Raw genomic sequence first — 21,971 nt, forward strand, 5'->3', positions numbered from 1 at the left:
AAAAAGTTCCTGAGCTTCCTACATTAAACTACCCCTATTCAGCACACTGTATTCACTAGACACCTAACTGAATGCCTATTCTAAGCCTCTGCCATTTAAAATATTGGATATTGTCACTGGGATGATTAGCCTTAACCCCCAGTGTCTCTAATGAAATCCATGAACTTTAATTAAAACCAGGAACTTAAGTTAATTAGCAGTGAGCAGTAAAAAAAGGAACCCTCACACAGTTCATTCAACGCATGTGATATGTTTAATTAGGATGGACAAAACTGGTTTAATTGAACTCCACAGTGGTGCAGCCAAGGGTTGGACAGGTTTGGACAGGATCACCAATTGGACAGTCAGGCCCCCTTAATAATTTTGTTGAGGAAATTCAGGGGTGTATAAATCCCCAAATATTTTTTTCTCTAGGCCACTACACCCTGACACAATCTGAAAAAAATAATAAAAAGATTCTGTCATTTTATTGAAAGTAGACAAAAGAGTAATTACACAGCAAGAACAAATAAAGATATTTGTAATTGTCATAAGTAAAAATGCACATTAGACTGTTGGGGCAGGAGGGAAAGCACCCAGACATGGGAACAAGGACACTAATGTAAAGCAGACTGCTTTTGGTCATTATCCAGATAAATATTTGACTGATCAATGTCTTGACTGACCAATCAGAATGAAGTATTTCAGAGATATGATTAATAATTATCAATATACTGTATGTTTCCAGCTTCAGGCCTCCCAGTGCCTTTAGAAATTTTCCCAGCTTTCACCCCATTAGCTATGGCCCTGACATAACCCTTTATAACATGCTCCAAGTCCCACAATCACAAAGGAAAAAGGCATAAAATATTTTTGAGGTGCAATACATACAGGTGTGTATATATATATATATATATATATATATATATATATATATATATATATATATATATATATATATATATATAAAGTACTGTGCAAATGTCTTAGGCACTTTCATATTTTCACACACACTCATAGCTGCCCATCGTTTCCGATGATGACGCTTGCTTCGGGGTTAGGGAGGGGATCAACGACATTGCCGTTCGTGCCACTTCTTGTGGGCGTTGATGCCGATCCTTGAGCCGCACACTCGTCCACAGATGGAGCAAGGGAAACCAAAGGACAGAGGAGCCCCAGCCGCCCTCTGGTGTCTTTGTCTGCGTCTCTCGGCTTTCCGCTGTTGGTCTTTGTCGTGGATTTGTGAAACTACTCGGGCACAGGTGGCCTTCCAAGCTGATCTGTCCTGTGCCAGAGCTTCAAGCTGCATAGGATTGATGTTGGAATGCTTTAAAATTCCCTTGATGTAGTCCTTATAGCGCTTCTTTTGTCCACCAGCTGCTCGTTTGGCGCCTTGTAGTTGGCCATAGAGGACTTGGCGAGGCAGGCGGTGGTCCGGCATACGGATAGTATGCCCTATCCATCGTAGATGTTTCTTAGCCACAGCAGCTTCCATGCAGATAGAATGAGTGCTCTGTAAGATTTCCGCATGTTGGGCTCGGTCCATCCAGGAGGTTTCGTTTTTCAAAAACCCTACTACGAAGGCGACCGAATGATGAAGAGGCTTTTTTGATACGGGTGTATATTTCCATATCAACGGAGCAGCAAGAGGACAAAGTTGAACCGAGGTAGGTAAACTGATCTACATTTTTAAGTGGAATGCCGTTTATATGGAAGGAGGGGGGGGGGGGGGGGGGGTTAGAGGTTTGAGAGAAGATTTGGGAAATAACTTCAGTTTTTTTAATGTTAACTTGAAGACCAAACGATTGGTAGAGACTAGTTACCGTGTTGAGGCCGTGCTGCATGGACTCTGGACTATGTGCTAGAATTGTGCAGTCATCAGCATATTGTAGTTCAGCTATGCAACAGGATTTGGTCTTTGTCTAGGCCTGCAACCTCCGAATGTTAAAGAGGTTTCCATCAAGGCGGTATTCAAGAAGAACACCATCCTTGTGTCCTAAAGCGTAATGGAAAAGTTGAGTGACGGCAGAGAGAAGGAGGTTAAAAAGGACTGGAGCCAAGACACAGCCCTGCTTCACCCCAACATTTACATTAAAGAACTCTGACTGAAGTTCTCCTGTGGTGACTCTGGCTTGCATCCCATTCTGCAGCTGCTGTAAAATGTTAAGGAACTTGGGTGGTACCCCAAGTTTGGAACGTTGTTTCCAGAGCATATCACGGTTGATAGTATCAAATGCATTACTGAGGTCAATGAAGGCTATGTGGAGGTCTGTGCGCTGCTCTCTGCTTTTTTCTAGCAACTGCCTTAAGACAAAAATCATGTCGGTGGTGGATCTAGTCTTCCTGAAGCCACATTGCGTTTCCGGAAGTGCAGCTTCTGAGATGTATTTAGCTAGCCTATTGAGCATGATTTTTGCCAGAACTTTCCCTGCGATGGAGAGGAGGGAGATTCCACGGCTGTTGCCACACACGGTTCTGTCCCCTTTTTGTTTATAGATGACCATAATATCGGCATCCTTCCAATCTTGTGGGAGGGTCTCACATTCCCAGATGTGACAGATGAGGAGGTGCAGACAGCGTGTAAGAAGGTACCCTCCATGTTTGAAGACCTCTGCCGGAATGCCATCAGGTCCAGCACTTTTATTGTTTTTAAGACTCGCAATGGCTTGGCGTGTCTCCAGAAACTGGGGGGATTATTGAGGTGTGTGACTGGTGATAGGTCAGGGATATTATCCAGGATAGAAATGTCAACAGGGTTATTGAGGTTGAGGAGGGTCTCAAAATGGTTTGCCCAGCGGGTGAAGATCTCATGGCGGTCCTTGAGGAGAGTTGAGCCATCAGCTGAGCGTACTGAGGCGATCGCTCTCTTCCTGGGGCCGTAGAGAGTTTTAATGGCATCATAGAAGCCCTGTGAGTTGTTACAGTCTGCCATGGTCCTCCATGGTCCGGAGGGCACGCTGGGTTGCAGATCTCGCTGTATTAAAGGTGGCTTTCAAGGTAGGAGATCCAGGGCAGGACAGGAGAGCTTTATGTGCATCATGTTTTATTTTGAGGAGAGTCTGTATCTCAGCCGAATTGCTGTCAAACCAGTCCTGGTGATGTTTCCTCGACTGGCCCAATGCCTCTGACGCTGCCCTGTGGATGGCTTGGCGCAGCGTTGGCCAGTCGGCTGATTCCTCCGGGATCTTTTTGAGGTTATCAGCGAGGAGCTGTCGAAGGAGATTTCGTAAGGTGAGGCTGCTGAGTGCTAAGCAGTTGATTTTTTGTTTTGGAGCTGTCCTCTGACCACAGGGTCTAATACTCATTAGGAGTTTGGACCTGACCATACGGTGGTCAGTCCAACACTCTGCTCCGCGCATGACTCGAGTGCACAGGACATCTTTCCGATTTTTTTGACGGACTATTACATAATCAAGGAGGTGCCAATGTTTTGAGCGTGGATGCTGCCAGGTGGTTTTAAATTTGTTCTTCATCTGGAATATGGTGTTGGTGATGACCAGTTGGTGTTCTGCACAGAGAGAAAGGAGCCGAAGGCCGTTGTCATTCATCTTCCCAACTCCGTGCCGGCCAATTACGTTATCCCATACCAGGTGCTCTATGCCCACTCTGGCATTAAAATCTCCCATGAGAATGAGTTTGTCTGTGGCTGGAGTTTTTCTTATGGCAGAGTCGAGGGCAAGGTAAAAGTCCTCTTTGATGTTAGACTCGGCAGCAAGCGTTGGTGCATAGGCACTAATGAGGGTAGCAAAGCATTTTTTTGCAAGAGGGATGCACCAGGTCATCAGCCTCTCATTAATGCCGACAGGAGATTCAGGGATAAGCTGTAGCAGTTTGGACTACACTGCAAAACCAACTCCATGGGTCCGGCGATTGCCTTCAGGGACCCCCTTCCAGAAGAAAGTGTGCCCTGCACCAACCTCCGTCAAGGAGTCCTCTCCATGAAGTCTGGTCTCACTGAGGGCTGCAACGTCGATGTTATACCTTGCTAACTCTAAGGCCACAAGCGCTGTTCTACGATGAGGCTTGTCAGATGTCTCAGCTAAGTCCAACAAGGTGCGGATATTCCATTAAGCAATACTTTTTCAATACTTAATAGTTTTTCGATCGCATGGTGGGATGCTCCGGCGGTTGCGGTATACCACCCAGAGTGTATGGCGCAGACATTTTTTGAACCACCTTTTCCAGGTCCTTCCCCATCTCAGGGATGAGCAGTGTGGATCTGCTCAGTCGCAATAGAAGCTGCCGAGGCAATGTGCTGCTCCGTCCCACAGTTGCAACGACCATCACTCCATTGCCGCCTGTGTGCATGGTTTGGCTAGGCACTCCTAGCCACATCCTTGGCCTGTGCCTACCACCATTCCACATCGCGACAGGACTTTTTAGGAGTGGGGGGGGGGGGTGATGGGGGGAACAAGGGAAGCAAGAAGCTTGCACATAGGTAAGGATTAAGGTGGGGGTGCAGGTGTGCATTCCACACTCCCACCATCTTGGCTCCTTCCAGAAGGATCTCCGGTGGCATGAGATGACCCATGACGACCTTCGTCTGAAAGGAGTTGCAGGGGGCTACCGGTAGCCCGGTCTGCTGGGTTCCGCCTATGGCTGTCCCCAAAAGGCAGATTTGTCAACAGGGTTTACTCCCATAGCCACTGTACCCCTCCGGGTTTACCCACATGGCAGTGGGGCTGCCTTCTTCAGATTGTGTGCAGCCTGCCTTGTGACCTCTGCCTGTGACCGGACTCTGATACTCGCCGCCAGCCCCAAACCTCTGCCTGTGACCTGACTCTGATACTCGCCGCCAGCCCCGAACTTCTGCCTGTCTCTGAACTGCATGCTTGCTGCCAGCCCCGAACTCACACCTGGTTTACATCGATTCTGCCTGCTGCCTTTACTACAGTTTTGAGTTCCTTTATCACTACTTTTACGTTATTAATAAATTGTTGTGCATGGATCTGTCTCCGCCTCCTGAGTCTCTCCAGAATACTTCGCCAGACCAAGATCCAGCAACGATGTCTGCCTGGTCAGCCGCTTTCTCCGCACAAGCCTCACAACTTACTGCTCACCATCATCAGCTGTCTCGTCTAACTGCAGTGACGGAGGAATTAGTGAAAGCGGTTCAGAGCCTGCAAAAGCCCCCGGCGGAATCCTCAGCGCACGCTGCGCCTTCTCGAGCACCTGTTCTCCCGACCGACTCCTCAAGCCTCAGCACTCGCCTCTCACTCCCCAAAAAGTATGAAGGAGACCCAGGTAAATGCAAAGGTTTTTTACTTCAATGTTCTTTGTATCTCACCCAGCAGACCACTCAGCACACTACCGACATGGACAAGATCACAGTCATCTGTTCATTACTCACCGGACGTGCTATGGAATGGATCACCGCGGTCTGGAGAACGGATGGATCAGCTTTCGCCTCGTACGACAAGTTCCTGGAGCGCTTTCAAACCGTCTTCGAGCACGCAGTGGAGGTAAAAGGAGCGAAGGGCCGCTTGCTGGAGCTCACTCAGGGACGGATTCCCGCCTCGGAGTACGGCCTCAAGTTTCGTACACTCGCAGCGCAGACCGACTGGACGGATAATGCTCTTAAGGTGGTCTATCGACGGGGTCTCAACCACGAGCTTCAAGCTGAACTGGCCTGCCGCGATGAGGGAAGGAGTCTGGACCAGTTTATGTATCTCTCCATGCAGATTGACAATCTCATTCTCTCACGCCGAGCCAGCATCCGACCCTCGACTCTCTCACGCAACGTCTTCACTCCAACATCTCCTAGCCCCGCGGTCAAGGAAGCCTGTGAACCTATGCAAATTGCCACTTCCCGGTTAACGGAGGAGGATCGTGAACGTCGGAGGACTTTGAAACTGTGCATATATTGTGGAGGAACTGGTCATTTTCGAATACATTGTCCTCAACTATCTACACGCGAAGAAAAGGCAAAGGTGAGTTTAACTCTTGATAGTCTGAATCCCATCTCTTGTGTCTCTGTACCTCTGGAATTTACTAAAAATGATCAGTCTTTCTCCACGTCTGTGTTAATTGATTCTGGTGCGGCTGGACATTTTATGTCACAAGATTTTGCGAAGCGGCACAAGATAACTCTAATCCCCTGCACTTCTCCTCTCACAGTCGAAGCGGTTGATGGACGGCCCCTGGGTACGGGGCGAATTACTGACATGACGCAAGAGCTACAGAAGCGCACAGGACTGTTGCACCATGAGAAGATCCACTTCTACATTCTGTCTGCTCCTCACACTCCTGTCATACTGGGTCTACCCTGGCTAAGAAGTCATAATCCTCACCTGCAATGGACTACGGGTCAAATTATCCGCTTGGGTGAAGATTGCTTTTCCAAGTCTTCCCCTGAATACTAATACTAATACTGCACACTCCTCGTATGCATCATTAGCGCTCTGATCACCTTCCACCTGCCAGCAATTTACTCTGAGTTCAAAAATATATCTAGCCTGTTATCTCGGCGTCCGTTGCGAAGTATTGTCTCACTCCCGTGTCACATGCGTTTTCTGGAAAATCCCTGTTACTCCGATATATTGAACCTTTGCTTTGTCTACCTCTCTGATTGTGTGCAGCCTGCCTTGTGACCTCTGCCTGTGACCTGACTCTGATACTCGCCGCCAGCCCCATACCTCTGCCTGTGACCTGACTCTGATACTCGCTGCCAGCCCCGAACTTCTGCCTGTCTCTGACCTGCATGCTTGCTGCCAGCCCCGAACTCACGCCTGGTTTCCATCGATTCTACCTGCTGCCTTTACTACAGTTTTGAGTTCCTTTATCACTACTTTTACGTTATTAATAAATTGTTGCGCATGGATCTGTCTCCGCCTCCTGAGTCTCAACATTAATGTTGTGAATAGTAATTAATTGGTAATTCTTCATAATTGGTTAGTTATTAACCCTCTGAGGTCGACTATCGCACGGACGATTTTTTTTGTCTATTTTTTTTGTGGATACTCACAATAAAAACAAAGTGTTGTGCTTTTCGCCAAATAAAGAAAAACAAACATGATGCGCGTTCTGCCTTCTTTCTGTCAGTTAAGTCCATTCTGAAACCCATCCGAAAATTAACTGTAATTCCGCGAATACTTGTCATACAGGCACGAGTGTTTTTCCATAATGAAGCTTGAACTCTCTTCTTTTAAATGAATTAATTTATATAAAAAACAAATATTCCCAGTTTATGTAATCTGTTTGAAAAGAGAGAGATGTCAGTATTTTTCTTTCCAGCTCATTATACCTAATTACGCGTTAATGTGCCACGCCCACAGAGAGCGCGCGGTATTCAAACGCAAATGATCTAAGGCAAGCCATTCAAACATACCAACGCCCACCAGCTGGATTATAAAACAAATCGTGTTTAGTAAGTATCTTACTACAGCTGTGTACACAGCGTATCCATACCTGTGAGGAATAATACTATCTAATAACCCTGGAAAATGTACCAGAAGTGCTGGTAGTTTCATTTCGAGGAGCAACGGATCCAGTTGATGTAGTAAGTCATTTATTCTTAAGTGCTTTGTTCTAATCGCGATATTGAATAGTGACTGACTGTAAACCGCAAAAAGACTGTTTAAATATGAATTGCGTGTCTGTGTGTAGGCTAAATGATGAATGAACGGCACAGGCGCGCGCGCTTTGTTGACTACAGTTATACAGCGCGTGTCTGTGCCGTTCATTCACTCTCGCACCTACATTAGTAAACGTTATGTTTACATGAACACATCCAAACTATATTGCTAGAGCCTACTAAGATGAGTAAAAATAGACTGAAATATGTTGAAATAAAATGTCTGTATAAGCAACAAACTGCTAATTCACATGTATGCTAATATATCATACACAATATGTTACAGACTAAATATGAATGTTTAGACAAGATTTTGTGATTAGTTTTGGATAGATTATAATGTTTTGACTGTAAAAAAAGACTACTGTCACATTAAATAGGTATGCTTTTGTTCACCAATTTCTGCTCATAGTTAAATATACTATAGTATGATGTTTTGACAAAAATAAAGTAGGTATATTGAATTATCAACTAAGATGTTATTATAGTGTTTGTTCCAATATTCAAACTAATGAATCCTTACCTTTTTAAATACGTATGATAAAATGTATACTTTTTACAAAGAAATACACTTGAAATATTGTTAAAATTGTAATTGTTGTTGTAATTGTAACCTATTTGTAATTGGTTACAATTTCTAATTGTAAAATATGTATATATAGATAATTTATTTTGTCCTTGCATTCGTTGGGATCCTGTGACACACCTGAAATGTGTGAAAGGCTCATTAATATGCAGTTCATTATGTATGTGGCACATTATCCGGCCTTTGTCTTCTCAGGTGTCAACACGCCTCCACGCATATTGCCCTTCCAAACAAAAGGTGTCTTATAAAATTTAAATCAATGTATTGTTTTATGTAAATGATTAGGCAGGATGATTTTCAGATCATTTTGAAGCAAAAATTCTAGGCAACAACACTCATTAGTCAAAAGTCTTGTGGACACATATTTAGTATGTGTTTTGTGGCCTTATTTCAGACACTTTAAGTTTTAGTTTTTTCAATAACCACGCATAAACATTATTCTCTAAAAAATAAAAACATGTACATACATGTTGCTCACATATTACGGTAGCCCCGTTTGTGCTATATAGAGTGAATTTACACCTTTGCCATTAACATGTTTATAAATAACTGAAAAAGCACAAATGTCAGAGCATGTCAGAACACCTCAAGGACCCCAAAAACCCCTTAGACCTCAGAGGGTTAATATCCTAGTTGTTAATGAATGATCTCAAATAGTAGTTATTACCTAATACAGAACTGTCTCAGTCCTGAATTTGCTATTAGTAACCGATTAGTAGATTTCTATATAATAGTAGTAGAAAGTGTAAATGTAGTACTACTCATTTACCCTGCATTACTTTCTGCATAGTTATACCTATTAATGATTGACCATTACTTTAAAGTGACATACAAATAGTGCTATTTTACTCTTGTTTTTTTTAAATATACATTGCAACCTAAATAATAGCATTCGAGTAGCAAGTTAGTAGCAGGTAATAAACATGTAACAAACATTTACATATAAAACATTTATTATTAGTTACCGCTCTATGAGGTAACTAATGAGGACGGGTAATAGTTTGTAATGTTTCATGTCATCATTGTATCATAATATTCCACAGAGAACCCATGTGGAATAAAATAATAATAATAATAATTAAAGCTGCAAGCAGCATTTAGCGGTGTTCAAGCAGTCAAGGCATTTAAGATTTTTAACCATACAAGCATCAAAAGACATTAAGTTTTATGTAACAATCATTTAACCACTGACATCATAGATGGAATAGACCATGTTTTAGCATGATTTACCATGCTCCAGTATGAATTGCTATGAATCTAGCATGATTTACCACAGTTAACCATGATATACCAAGTTCCAGTATGATTCACCATGATTTACCCTGTTCTAGCATGGTTTACCACAATTGAACACATTCCAGTGTGATTTAATATGATTCTAGCATGATTTACCAGTTTACCATGATTTACCATGTTATAGGATGATTTATCATGATATACCACATTCCAGAATGATTTACCAGGATTGTAGCATGATTTACCATGATTCATCACATTGCTAGCATTATTTGCCATGATACGCCATGTAATAAGGGTAATTCCAGCGTTATGGATGTGACATTTGAACTCATGACAGGTGAAATGTCTCAGAAAAAAAAAAAAAACTTCTTACAATATTTAAATTGGAAATGCATATTCTCAGAGCACCCAATCTGGGGAATTGACAGGCAAAATATGTTTTTCTAAAATATATTTAAGGACCCCCAAAAAAGGAAAATATGCATGCGTTATGGATGTGACGGGAAATGACAGAGTTTTTGGTATACTGTTCGATTTCCTTTAAAGTCTGTGAACTTTTAAATTCAATGTATAAATATTGATGATGAAGGGGTCTTAGCTGAACATAAAAATATCAATGTTTAAAATATATATATTGTTATGAAGTGTATTATTAGGAAAAAACAATGTTATGGACGTGACAAAAACCCTGTTATGGATGTGACGTGTCTGAAATACATAGAATCTGTTTGATCAAACAGATGTATATGTATGTATGTGTGAATATGTATGTGTGTACACACACACACACACACACACACACACATACATACATCACACACACACACACATACATCACACACACACACACACACACACATCTTATCTGAGGTGATGACTCTGAGGTGACAAGGCTATTTGATATGACATTAATATAACTAGATTTTTATTCAATTTATTTTCCCTGATTGTGTGCGGTTTTTAGTATCATCTTACCATTTTATCCATCTGTCGTTGTGGTAGGCGTTTAGCTTTAAGATAACGCTATCTTCGAGCTGTCAAAACCTGAGCTTGAATGACAGGAAGCGCGAGCGAATTAGAGGGCGCCTGTTTCGCGCCTAAACCAATCAGGTTCCTCGCGCAATTGCAGGACGCCTCTCGACTAGGACGTGAATAGGCTACTATAAACACATAGACGGAACATTAAAGCAGAGACTATTACGGAAGACAGTCAAAATTAAAATACATTAACAATTAATGTTTGTCATATAGGAGTTCAAATCACAGGTTTCCTCCACAGTCAGGTGAACCGATGGACATTATTGTCCGTAGATGTGAGTCACAAGCAATCATGTAACGCCTACGTTTTTTGTGTCTAAATGATCGCACGGTTTTCGGCCAGTTTATGGATTTTAATGCACAGTCTCAAAATCATCACATTTTATTTTGTATGAATATGATTTGACAAAATAATTGACACGCAATATTATTAGCCTATTATTATTTTGTAAGCGTGATCGTACCGAGCCTCTAAAGGGACGTGGTGGTGGAAAAAGCACATACAGATTACACAATCAGAGAGTTGCCCATTTCTTTTCGTTTTGATCTTTGCAATCTTTCTATAGATAGGCTATATTTCTGAGAGGCATACGTCGAGTTTCTGTTCAGTTTTGAGACGCGCTCAAGTTTACGTGTTGCAAGTGATCGCACCTCCATGTGAGAGGCATAGCCTACGTTGAGTTTCTGTTATGAGACGCGCACAAGTTTATATATAAAATAATTTCTGTCTTGAAACAGATCACAATAGTCATATGCATGATTTAATATGAAGTGTCCGTAACGGTCACGTCCGTAACGCATTATTATGGTTGTTCAGAGCAAAGTAGTGAGATGAATTGTCTATCCTAATAAACATAAACATAATTTAGCTTTGTAAATAAAGTTTCAAGTTATTTGCATTTATAAATGTCATATTAAATAAACTAAACCTTTAAAACGTTATGGACGTGACAGTGCACTGAAGCGTCAAGACCTCTTTATTATAGCCCTTATAAATTCAACAGGCAGTGCTGTTATGACCAAATTAGTATATGTATTTCTCAGGCATGCCTCCATCGTTCTGCAAAATGCTTACTGTTAAAATAAAGTTTAAAAAGGGGGGTCTTTGATACCTTTTTTTGAAAGCATGAAATATGGCTGGTTGAACATGTAATTTAAGCATTGTTGCTCACCTCATATCTGGTGGATAAACAAGGCAATTTTCTTAAAATTTTTGTTAAAGCACATTAATACAGTATATCACAGACCTAAATGGACAACTTAAAAAGGGTTTTGTTCTTTTGGTTAAAACATTATTTTTTAATGGTAAAGATGACCTTTGCATGGAATTGCCCAATAGTATTATTTACTATGATTTACCACGTTTCTATCGTGATTTACCATGATTTACCACATCGCTAGCATTGATGTTTTCACAGGTGCTTTTGCACTCATATGTAGACATATGCTTACACACACACACACACACACACACACACACACACACACACACACACACACACACACACACACACACACACACAAATGTTGTTGTTGTTGTTGTTGTTTTCAATGCTATTGGGATGTGTCATTATGAAAATATACTTTAATGGTCTATAAGCATTTCAAGCATATATATATATACAATATAGTTTTAAACATATATTAATGCAAATACTTTTCTTCTTTCATATGTGCAAAAAATTGAAATGAATGAAATGATACCACAGAGACATTCTTCAATATTCAAACGATTGAAGTTGAATAAATTAATTGATTGTTAATGTTAATTATTTTCATATGCATTGTTTAAAAAAAAAAAAACATTGTATTATTCTGGCAATTAAATACAGTTTTGTTTTCTATGACTTGGTTTGATTCCATGTATTTTTTAATGGCACGTTTTTCATATTAACTCTAATAAAAATGCTTAAACACATTTTGTTATAGCTATAGATATTTGAAATCAATGGTAGGTAAAAAAAAATGCTTATTACAGGTTTCCCATTTAAAACGCAATTTTTAGTTTTCATTTTAATCATATAATTTTATTGAAACAATGTCTCAAATTTTCATGTTTACTCAATAATGCATGCTCTCACACACACACACACACACACACACACACACACACACACACACACACACACACACACACACACACACACACACACACACACACTTTAGGGATGTTATTGTGAAAATCTAATTTAGTGTAATAGTGTTGATAAAATCTAATTTAGTTTAGTTGAATATTTAGGTAATATAGTTTAATAATATTAAAGTATATTACCAGGCCATCATAATAATACAAAAAATAGCTTTAAGAAGTAAAATGGCCAGCAGAGGGCAGTAGAAGACCACTTATTGGCTCATTTTCATTTTTAAACAACTTGGTTTCACCAGTATTCTGCACAAAAGTAAACCAGTTTTTCATGTTAACTCCATAATGCATGCTTACACACACACACACACACACACACACACACACACACACACACACACACGTGTGGGATATGTTATTTTTGAAATCTCTTTTAATGGTCTATACGCATTTCACATATTTCTCTGAGTTTTTATTTATGATTTATAGGCTTTTGAGTGTATTTTGACACGCCCTTTTCTAAATGACCCTGTTATAGCCATACGAAAAATGCAAAAGTTCTTCTTTTTTCAATAATTATTGATCTAGAGAGTCCAGAGAATTGTCCTAGACTGGTCTGGTTCCGATCAGATGAAAAACCTGGGACTAGTTCGCAAAAGTAGATTTTGTTGAACGAGACCATCCCGGTGTTGGTGGCCGATCGGGGCCGGGAGTTATGCCCGTTCAAAGGCATATATTTTGGGGCTTATATCTCCGGAATGCCCAGGCCGAATCGCACCAAACTCGAATCGAAGCTAGGTGAGGACGAGCCCTTTCCAACGAGCTATCCCACAAGAATCTAGGTGGTCTAGGTCGGGAGTTACAGCAGTTCCAATTCGGGGGTCTCACGGATAAGCGATCCGCGGGGGGGTCGCTCCCGAGCCCCGCGACGATAGATTTCGATCAAGAGCCCGGAGAGGACCTTGCTTGAGCGTGCAGCGACTTCCGTTTTCAAGTTATGAGTGAATTTGTACTGGGGGGGCGTGACCTAAATGGCGGTTAAATTTTTACTTTCATTTTCACAATTGACATTGTAGTAATACTCCAATAGATACATTTTGACAAAATGTGATTGTAAATGTTCAAATAATGATTTTATAAAGTCTAAATATGAATTATAAATAAAAATATTAGGGAGTAGTATGATGAAATGACAGCAGGGGGCAGTAAAATACCACTTATTGGCTGTTATGCACCCTATTATAGCCATCCAAATGAAGAAGTTATTCCTTTTTTGATAATTATTGATCTAGAGAGTCCAGAGAATTGTACTGCACTGGTTTTAAACATAATGATTTGAAAATTATATGATCATAGATGGAAAATACCATTTACAACCAATACAGGCAATTTACCATAGGAAATATATGGTTTTAAATTTTCTTTAACAGTTATAGCGCCACCTATGGTCCGATCTCCATGAAACTTTGCATGCTTCTTCACCATGTTATGACACATATGCTCACCAATTTTTGTGAAGTTCTGATTTTTATTAATGATTTATAGGCATTTGAGTGTATTTTGACACGTCCATTTTCTAAATGACCCTGTTACAGCCACCCAAATGCAAAAGTTCAACTTTTTTTTGATAATTATTGATCTAGAGAGTCTAGAGAATTGTCCTAGACTGGTCTGTTTCCGATCGGGCGAAATACCAGGGACTAGTTCGCAAAAGTAGGTTTTGGACAAAATTCAACATAGCGGAAAATAGCGGAGAGTCCAGAGAATAGGCCTAGACTGGTTTGGTTCCGATCGGGCGAAAAACCAGGGACTAGTTCGCAATCGAAATATATGTGGAGATATACATGTTGTCCTTCTTGAGCCAACGATCACAGTGGTGTAAAAAGCTTGAGGCTAGGACCAACGGTCGAGGAGTTATGAGCAATTTAGTACTTTTGGTTGCTGTAGCGCCACCTATGGGCCAATCTGGGTCATACTCTGATAGGTTGTCCCCAAACGTGTGGCCTATCATCTGGCCGAGATTCAAGTCTATGGGCCTTACGGTTTGGGCTGCACGATGCGTTTTAGGGGATTTTTTTTTTTCAAATAGCAATTACAATAGGTTCCCTTTCAGTCGATAACGTCGGACGTAGTCGACGTCGACTGAATTGGGATCTCGCTAGAGAGCCTGTCTTCTTCGAGTACTATTGAACGAGCCAATGTAATTGGCGTGCGTGATTCGCATCACACACTCCGCCCCCGCGGCGCGGGTATAAATACGGAAGTGGATGCACGCACTAGTTGCCTTTCGCTTCGGAGCCGATCGTTTGATGTCTCTGAGAGTGCTGTTGTCTACAACGAGCGAGTGTGTCGGTGTTCTTCAGGAAGACTCTCCCAGTGCTGGTGTTCTACAGCGCGAGTGCAGCGGTGATCGCGAGCTTTGAGCTCTCAACTGCTGTTTTAACAGCAACAAATTTTTAAATGTTTGTGTGTGTTGATGGCTGGTTAGAGGGCGGAAAAGTGAGTGCTTCACTGTTTCAGTTCTCTGTTCAGTGTTGCCGCGGTCATTCCCCTGTGTGCTCCGGCACTGGTGACGGTCCTATTTTCTGAAAGAGCAACACGGGTGCGTTTGCGTCTTTTTCAAGATGTCATTCCGCCCGTGCGTTTCTGGGTGCGGTCGTTCCCTGTCTCTCTCTGATGGTCACAACTGTTGTGTCACGTGTTTGGGCTTACAGCACGCTGAGACAGCTTTTGTGGACAGCTCGTGTTTTCACTGTGGGAACATGACTGTCGCAGTGTTGAGGGCGAGACTCGCCTTCGTTCGCGGAGAGCGAGTCCCCATTACCATGCCCCAACCTCGGGGACTGTGTGGGATGGGTGACCGGAGGATAGTGTTGGATGTCCCGCCCGGTAACCATTCCCTGTGGGCTCCTCACTCCTCCCTTCCACTGCAACCAATGGAGCCTCCTGTGTTGTCTGCTGGTCCATCTGTAATGGGTGGGCCAGCGGTTTCACTCGGGGCTCCCCTGGAGGACAGGACGCCGATTGCAGCATCGGAGGGTGAGCTGACTTCTAGAGATGATGACTCGGCTGCATTGTCTCCCTCCGGGAGTTCAAGGTTGCCCGAGCCGGATCCAGAATTATCAGCTGTGCTGAAACGGGCCGCCGAGGCTGCCGGGCTCGAGTGGAACCTCCACCGTGTCCCGTTCAGTCTCGGTTGGAATCGGGAGTTTGGTATCTTGGGGCGGGCCGCGCTGGTTCTCAGCTCGCCGCCCCAGTGCCTTTCTTTCCCGAAATGCATGGAGAGCTTATCAGGTGGTGAACAGCATCTTTCTCTGCCAGAAACTGCCTGAATAGCTTTTCCCCCTCATTACCCTTGATGGAGGAACGGTGAAGGGTTGCGAGGTGTCCCTCCATTGGAGCGGTCTGTCGACACAGGTGCACCTGTGTCCGGCGGCCGCTGCCTTTTGGGGGGATCCTCGTCTCCCCCCTAAGGCCTGTGAGGTTTTGTCCGTTCCGACGGGCAGAGCTTACAAAGCCTGTGGGCAAGCCGCTTCCTCTTGCGTGCCATGGCGTTGCTGCAGGCTAGGGCACCCATGGCATGCACGAGGGTAATCCAGACCGTGCGCTCATAGGTGAGCACCGCACTGCATCCGACCTCACCCTCCGGGGTACGGGTGTCGTAGCGTGCGTGATCGGTCTGGCGATGTCCACCTTGGTGGTCCAGAAGCGCCTTCGTAGGCTCAGCCTGGTTGGTATGGCGGATGCGGACAAGGTTCGGTTCCTGGTCTCCCCAATTTCCCAGGTTGGGCTGGTCGGCGACGCGGTGGAGAACTGCATCCAACAGTTCTCTGCCGCTCAAGCGCAGACGGAGGTCATCCGGCACATCCTGCCCCGGTGGCCAGCTGCTGCCTCCACCCGCCGCCGGTGGCAGCTCCTCCGCCTGCTCGTCGCCGTGGGCGTTCCCCGGCCGCCGCTCCTGCTGGCCCTCCGCAGCAGCCTCCACCCAGGCCTCAGCATGGAGCCGGCCGCAGTAGGGACGCCCAGCCCGCTCCAGGCGCTGCCAAGCCAGGTGGCAAGCGACAGCGAAAGCATTCCGGAGCGGGCCGCCCAGGAATGGATGAGATACTCTTGGAGTGGCACGATCACTCCCTCCCCCCGGGTGAGGGCCGGGTGGAGCCTTTGTTTGTGTGTGTGTCTGTTCCACCGCTGGCTCCCTAAAAAAAAAAAAAATAAAAAAAAGCGGAGCAAGCGGTACCCACACTTCAAAGAGAGAGCAATTTCATCTGTTCCTGGGTCTCAAGAGGGCCAGTCTGGCGGGTGTGACCCTGTATAGCCTTACACCCCTCAGCTCCACCTTGGTCGACAGCAGGCAGCTTGGTGCGTTCGAGGACCCGGTCATCCGCCTTCTCACGCACCCCCTGCCGCTTGTGGGGACAGGTAAGTGTTGCACAGCACACTAACACCACTCTCTCTACTTTGCTGCCCCACCTCAGGCTCGGCTACCCCGCTAAAGTCAGTGATAGTCATCACATTAGGTGTTGAGCAGACGTGCTCCTGAAAATTCAGTGATATTCATCACACCGAGCGTTGAGCAGTGCTCCTGACTTGTGCGTGCTTATCTTATCCTGCTGGCGAAGGATTTGATATAGCCGCTCCTCCAGCCGGTACGAAGGCCAGTTGTAAACTCGTTCTTCGTGCTACTAGGTGGTGGGTCGTGACCATCTTGGCCCAAGATTGGTCTGCAGCTCCGACCTGAAAGACATGTGCTTAAAAACAGATCTCTACCTTCCGCACCGCAGGCCATCCTGTGGGTTGCGTGTAAGGGTGGAGTATCAGTACAGTGTCCTTCCCTTCGAGTGCTCCAGAGCCTGTTGGGTCTTCAGGTCAACTGGAAGAGAATAATCTCGCCCACGGGCTTAGTATCTCTTTTTCAGTTTTGGAGATGGACTCGGTCTAACACGTTTCTCCAATGAGAATGTGTTCAGCTGGTGTTTGAAGTGAGAAAGGGTCCCACTGGAAGAACTTTCAGAGGCTCCTGGGGTATATGGTAGTTGCAGCCATTGGCTTCCTCCATATGTGACAGCTTCAGCGCTAGCTTCATGATCGAGTCCCGAGGTGACAGTGGCAGAGCAGCTCACCCTGTGTGACTATAGTTCATCCCGGTCTGCTGCCAAACCCTCTTCAACAGAGGGGCCATGTACAAAGGGCGTGTTTTAACGGGGGCCTGGGCGACCCCCGACTACACGGGCATTCGTGCCTCGAGTTGTTAGACATTGCGACCGTTGTGCAAGCTTCCCCTGCATGTCACAACTCACCCGTCACCTCCTCCTTGGAGTCAGACGCTTCTGAGGGCGCCTTGTTCCACTCCTCCCGCTTACTCAATCGTGCCGCCATCGAGCCTCAGGACAATTATAGCCAGGGCAAGTGGAGACTCCATCCCCTGGGTCCGGCTGGGTCATGACCATTCCAGGCCCGCTCAGTTGCCCCCCCCCCCCCCCCCCCCCCGGTTTCATTTTTCCGCCAGTGTTTGTGTAAACCGAGCGGACTACCCTTGGACAAACACTGGGTCTCAGCTGCCCCAGGGGCCCGCAGAAATGCGTTTAACCCCAGTGAGCCTTCTAAAAGTGACTGCGACTCATGGTCGCCTTGCGCCTGCTCAAGTCAGTGAAATCATCACTCTTCATGTTGAGCAGAATTGCTCCTGAAACTCAGTGAAGTTCATCGCACTCAGGTGTTGAGCAGCAATGCTCCTGTAGCTCAGTGAGTTCATCACATGTAGCTCAGTGAATTCGTCACACTCAAGTGCTGAGCAGAAATGCTCCTGTCGCTCAGTGAAGTTCTTCGCACTCAAGTGTTGAGCAGAAATGCTCCTGAAGCTCGGTGAGTTTATCACACTGAGGTGTTGAGCAGGAATGCTCCTGAAGCTCAGTGAACTTGTCACACCCAAGTGCTGAGCAGAAAATGCTCCTGAAGCCCAGTGATCTTCACATGTTGTGTTGAGCAATGCTCCTGTCTTTTGCGCCCGTCGCTTGCACCTACGTGCCAAGTCAGGAGAGGAACAGGTCTTCATAGTTGACCCTTATTGGCCCAACTAGACCTGGTTCCCATCAACAGCCTTCCTGACTTCCCCTGAAAACTCTTTCGGGGACGGGGCACGATGGCACACGCGTTCTGCCCCCGGAGATTCCGGGCGGTCTTACATCTGAACGCGGAGGTTCAGGTGGCTATCACAAGAACATGTGATAGTTACCATCACTTCTGCGAGCACCCCCTAGAATTGGGTAGCATGCTTACGCCTTTAGAAGTGGAACCTAGTCGTTGAGTGCGTCTTCTCTCCAGAGGAGATCCTGAAAGCTTTCGATCACTTCAGTGCTCTCTTTCCTGCAAAATGGGTTGCAGTAGGCTGTTTTCCTTCACCCTCAAAATGATGTTGCCTCGGTGTTTAAACGACGCTCATCGTGTTGCAGAAGTATGCAGAAGCACGTTCTGATCGTCAGGTTCCTGAGGAGCAAGGTCTTGTAAATCCTTGTGTCCCTCTTTATCCTCTTGGGCCTTGTCCCTGGTGCGACTGCACTGCAGAGACCGCCCCTGAGCCACTGCAGGCAGTGAGTTAAAAAATCTGTTATATCAGTTCTCCTGCTCGCGTGGTCTCTACTAGAGGGTAGGGACTTGCTCGCTTTCGGTCAACGTATTGTGCCTGGAGTCTGGGCCGGCTAACTCTCACAAGCTGAGACCCCGGCTCGGATTGTGCCCAAGGTTCCTACCTCTCCCGTAATAGGAGCAGGTGGTGAGCCTGCAAGCGCTGCCCTGGAGGAGGCAGATCCAGCCCTGGCTTCTCTGTCCGTTCGCTTGGACGTGTACAGAATGCAAGTCATAGACCTCAGACCAGCTCTACAAATATCTGTTGGAATTCAGCAGAGAGGGAAGGCTGTTTCCATGCAAAGTTGCACTTAGCGCTTGCCTTCATTTCGGTAAAGATCCGAGATGCAACATGTCCACTTAGGTGATGAGCTCCTCTATGATGAGTGTAAAGTGCTCCGCCTGGGCGTTGACGATATGCTTTGCTAAAACTGATTCTAGAGTTGGGGGCTGGATGACACCTAGTTGAACCGCTGCTTCCCGTGGGCTCCCTTCTCATGAAGCCAGTTTCACCGTGAGCCCGGTTCAAGTGTCGGCTTGCTGCGCCATTCCCCTCCTATGGACTGGATACGTGCGCCTTTCTACTCCAGTTGAGTTCCCTTAAAATTGAACCCTGTTGAGTTCCTTCACACCCCTCCGACGTCGGACGTGCGGAACGTCTGGTGTTAGGCCTACCACTCGTAAGCAGTGTGGAACCTGTGTTAGGCTGGGTCCATATGTTGCGGTCCCTTCGGCGACCCCATATGTGTATTCTTCCACGATACGGCTCCCTGCGGTGAGCCCGTGTCTTCCCTCGGCAGAGTCTCTCTTCCGTCACTGTCCGGTGTGTCTCCCCCCGTCTTAGGCTGGAGCCACCCCAGTGTCATTCCATATGTTAGACTGCCCGGTTTCCGCCCAGTTCATATGTGTATTTTCCACGCTACCTCCCTCTGGGTTGGACGTGGCTTCCGCAGCGTCCCTTCCTTCCAATGTCCGGGGAACGCTTTCCCAGTGGTCCTGTAGGAACAGCAGTGACTTCCCTGGCCTAAGCCCTGTCCTTCCCCGCCTTAAATTTGCGGGGGCATCAGGAGGCTTTGGTTTAGGCACTGGAAGGTGGCAGCGTTAGTGGCGTGTTCAAAGGGTGATCCCAATTCAGTCGACGTCGACTACGTCCGACGTTATCGACTGAAAGGGAACGTCCTGGTTGCGTATGCAACCCACCGTTCCCTGAAGGAGGGAACGGAGGACGTAGTCCCCTTGCCACTACCGCTGGACCACTGCTGACCCCGGGTTACTCTCGGCTCCTCAGCGAAAAAGCAACTAGTGCGTGCATCCACTTCCGTATTTATACCCGCGCCGCGGGGGCGGAGTGTGTGATGCGAATCACGCACGCCAATTACATTGGCTCGTTCAATAGTACTCGAAGAAGACAGGCTCTCTAGCGAGATCCCAATTCAGTCGACGTCGACTACGTCCTCCGTTCCCTCCTTCAGGGAACGGTGGGTTGCATACGCAACCAGGACGTTTTCAGCACTTCGTGCTTGAACACCTAATAATAATGAGACCTTTTTGACAGTTATAGCGCCACCTATGGTCCGATCTCCATGAAACTTTGAATGCTTCTTCACCATGTTATGACACATATGCTCATCAATTTTCGTGAAGTTTTGACTTTTCGTTTAGGATTTATAGGCTTTTGACTATTTTTCCCCGCCCCTTTTTAAATGACCCTGTTACAGCCATCCAAATGCAAAATGTCAACTTTTTTTCAATAATTATTGATCTAGAGAGTCCAGAGAATAGGCCTAGACTGGTTTGGTTCCGATCGTGTGAAAAACCAGGGACTTGTTCGCAAAAGTAGGTTTTGGACAAAATTAAACATAGCGGAAAATTGTTCTTGCCTAAATCGAAATTCGAGATATACATTTTGTCCGTCTTGAGCCAAGGATTTTCGAGAAGTAAACGGCAATTTAGTACCTTTGGTTGTTGTAGCGCCACCTATGGACCAATCGGGGTCATACTCTGATAGGTTGTCCCCAAATTGAGGCCTACCATCTGGCTGAGTTTCAAGTCTCTGGGCCTTACGGTTTGGGCTGCACGATGCGTTTTATGGGGATTTTTTTTTTTTCAAATAGCAATTACAATAGGTTTTCAGCACTTCGTGCTTGAACACCTAATAAAAATCAGTACAAATACAATAGGTTTTCAGCACTTCGTGGTTGAACACCTAATAAAAATCAGTACAATTACAATAGGTTTTCAGCACTTCGTGCCTGAACACCTAATAATGAAAAATCAGTACAAATACAATAGGTTTTCAGCACTTTGTGCTAGAACACCTAAAAATCAGTAAAAATACAATAGGTTTTCAGCACTTTGTGCTAGAACACCTAAAAATCCTTACAAATACAATAAGTTTTCAGCACTTCGTGCTTGAACACCTAATAAAGAACCTGTATACATTTTTAAACTATTTTAGCTCAATTAAAATGTTGCATTATGGAACCATTGCATTTTTATGGCAACTAGATAGAACTACACCTGTACTATTAATGCTTTTTTGTTTTTCCCCCCCTTCCTCTTCTTTTATATCGCAGCAGAGAACAGCAGCTGCCAAACTCTATTTGATTTGCGCTGTCCATGTTGAGCAGAGTCCTCTAAAGCAGCCTAACTCATTCCAGTCAACTGAGTGTGTCAGTTACACTTCAAAGTGAAAGCTCCACAATGGCTCATATCTAGTAACCCATAGAAACATTCCAACACACAAAGAGCTTCAAAGAGCTCTGTTGCTGAGATTCCCACTGCACTGCAGCTGCCTGTACGAAAGCATTTGTGTGTTTTTTTTGTTTGTTTTTTGCGAACACACGGAAAAT

The 21,971-nt window shown here is 45.0% G+C and overlaps 1 protein-coding gene across 1 annotated transcript in view; it reads right to left on the minus strand.

The window, feature by feature from the left end:
- The window catches only part of syt9a (synaptotagmin IXa), a 158,762-nt gene that overhangs the window by 129,703 nt on the left and 7,088 nt on the right, over positions 1-21,971 (minus strand). The gene's annotated exons all lie outside the window — the stretch shown is intronic.

The sequence above is a fragment of the Siphateles boraxobius genome, unplaced genomic scaffold, assembly GCF_051911475.1.
Source record: "Siphateles boraxobius isolate OS27281-9 unplaced genomic scaffold, OSU_SipBor_1 30, whole genome shotgun sequence".
NCBI lineage: Eukaryota > Metazoa > Chordata > Actinopteri > Cypriniformes > Leuciscidae > Siphateles > Siphateles boraxobius.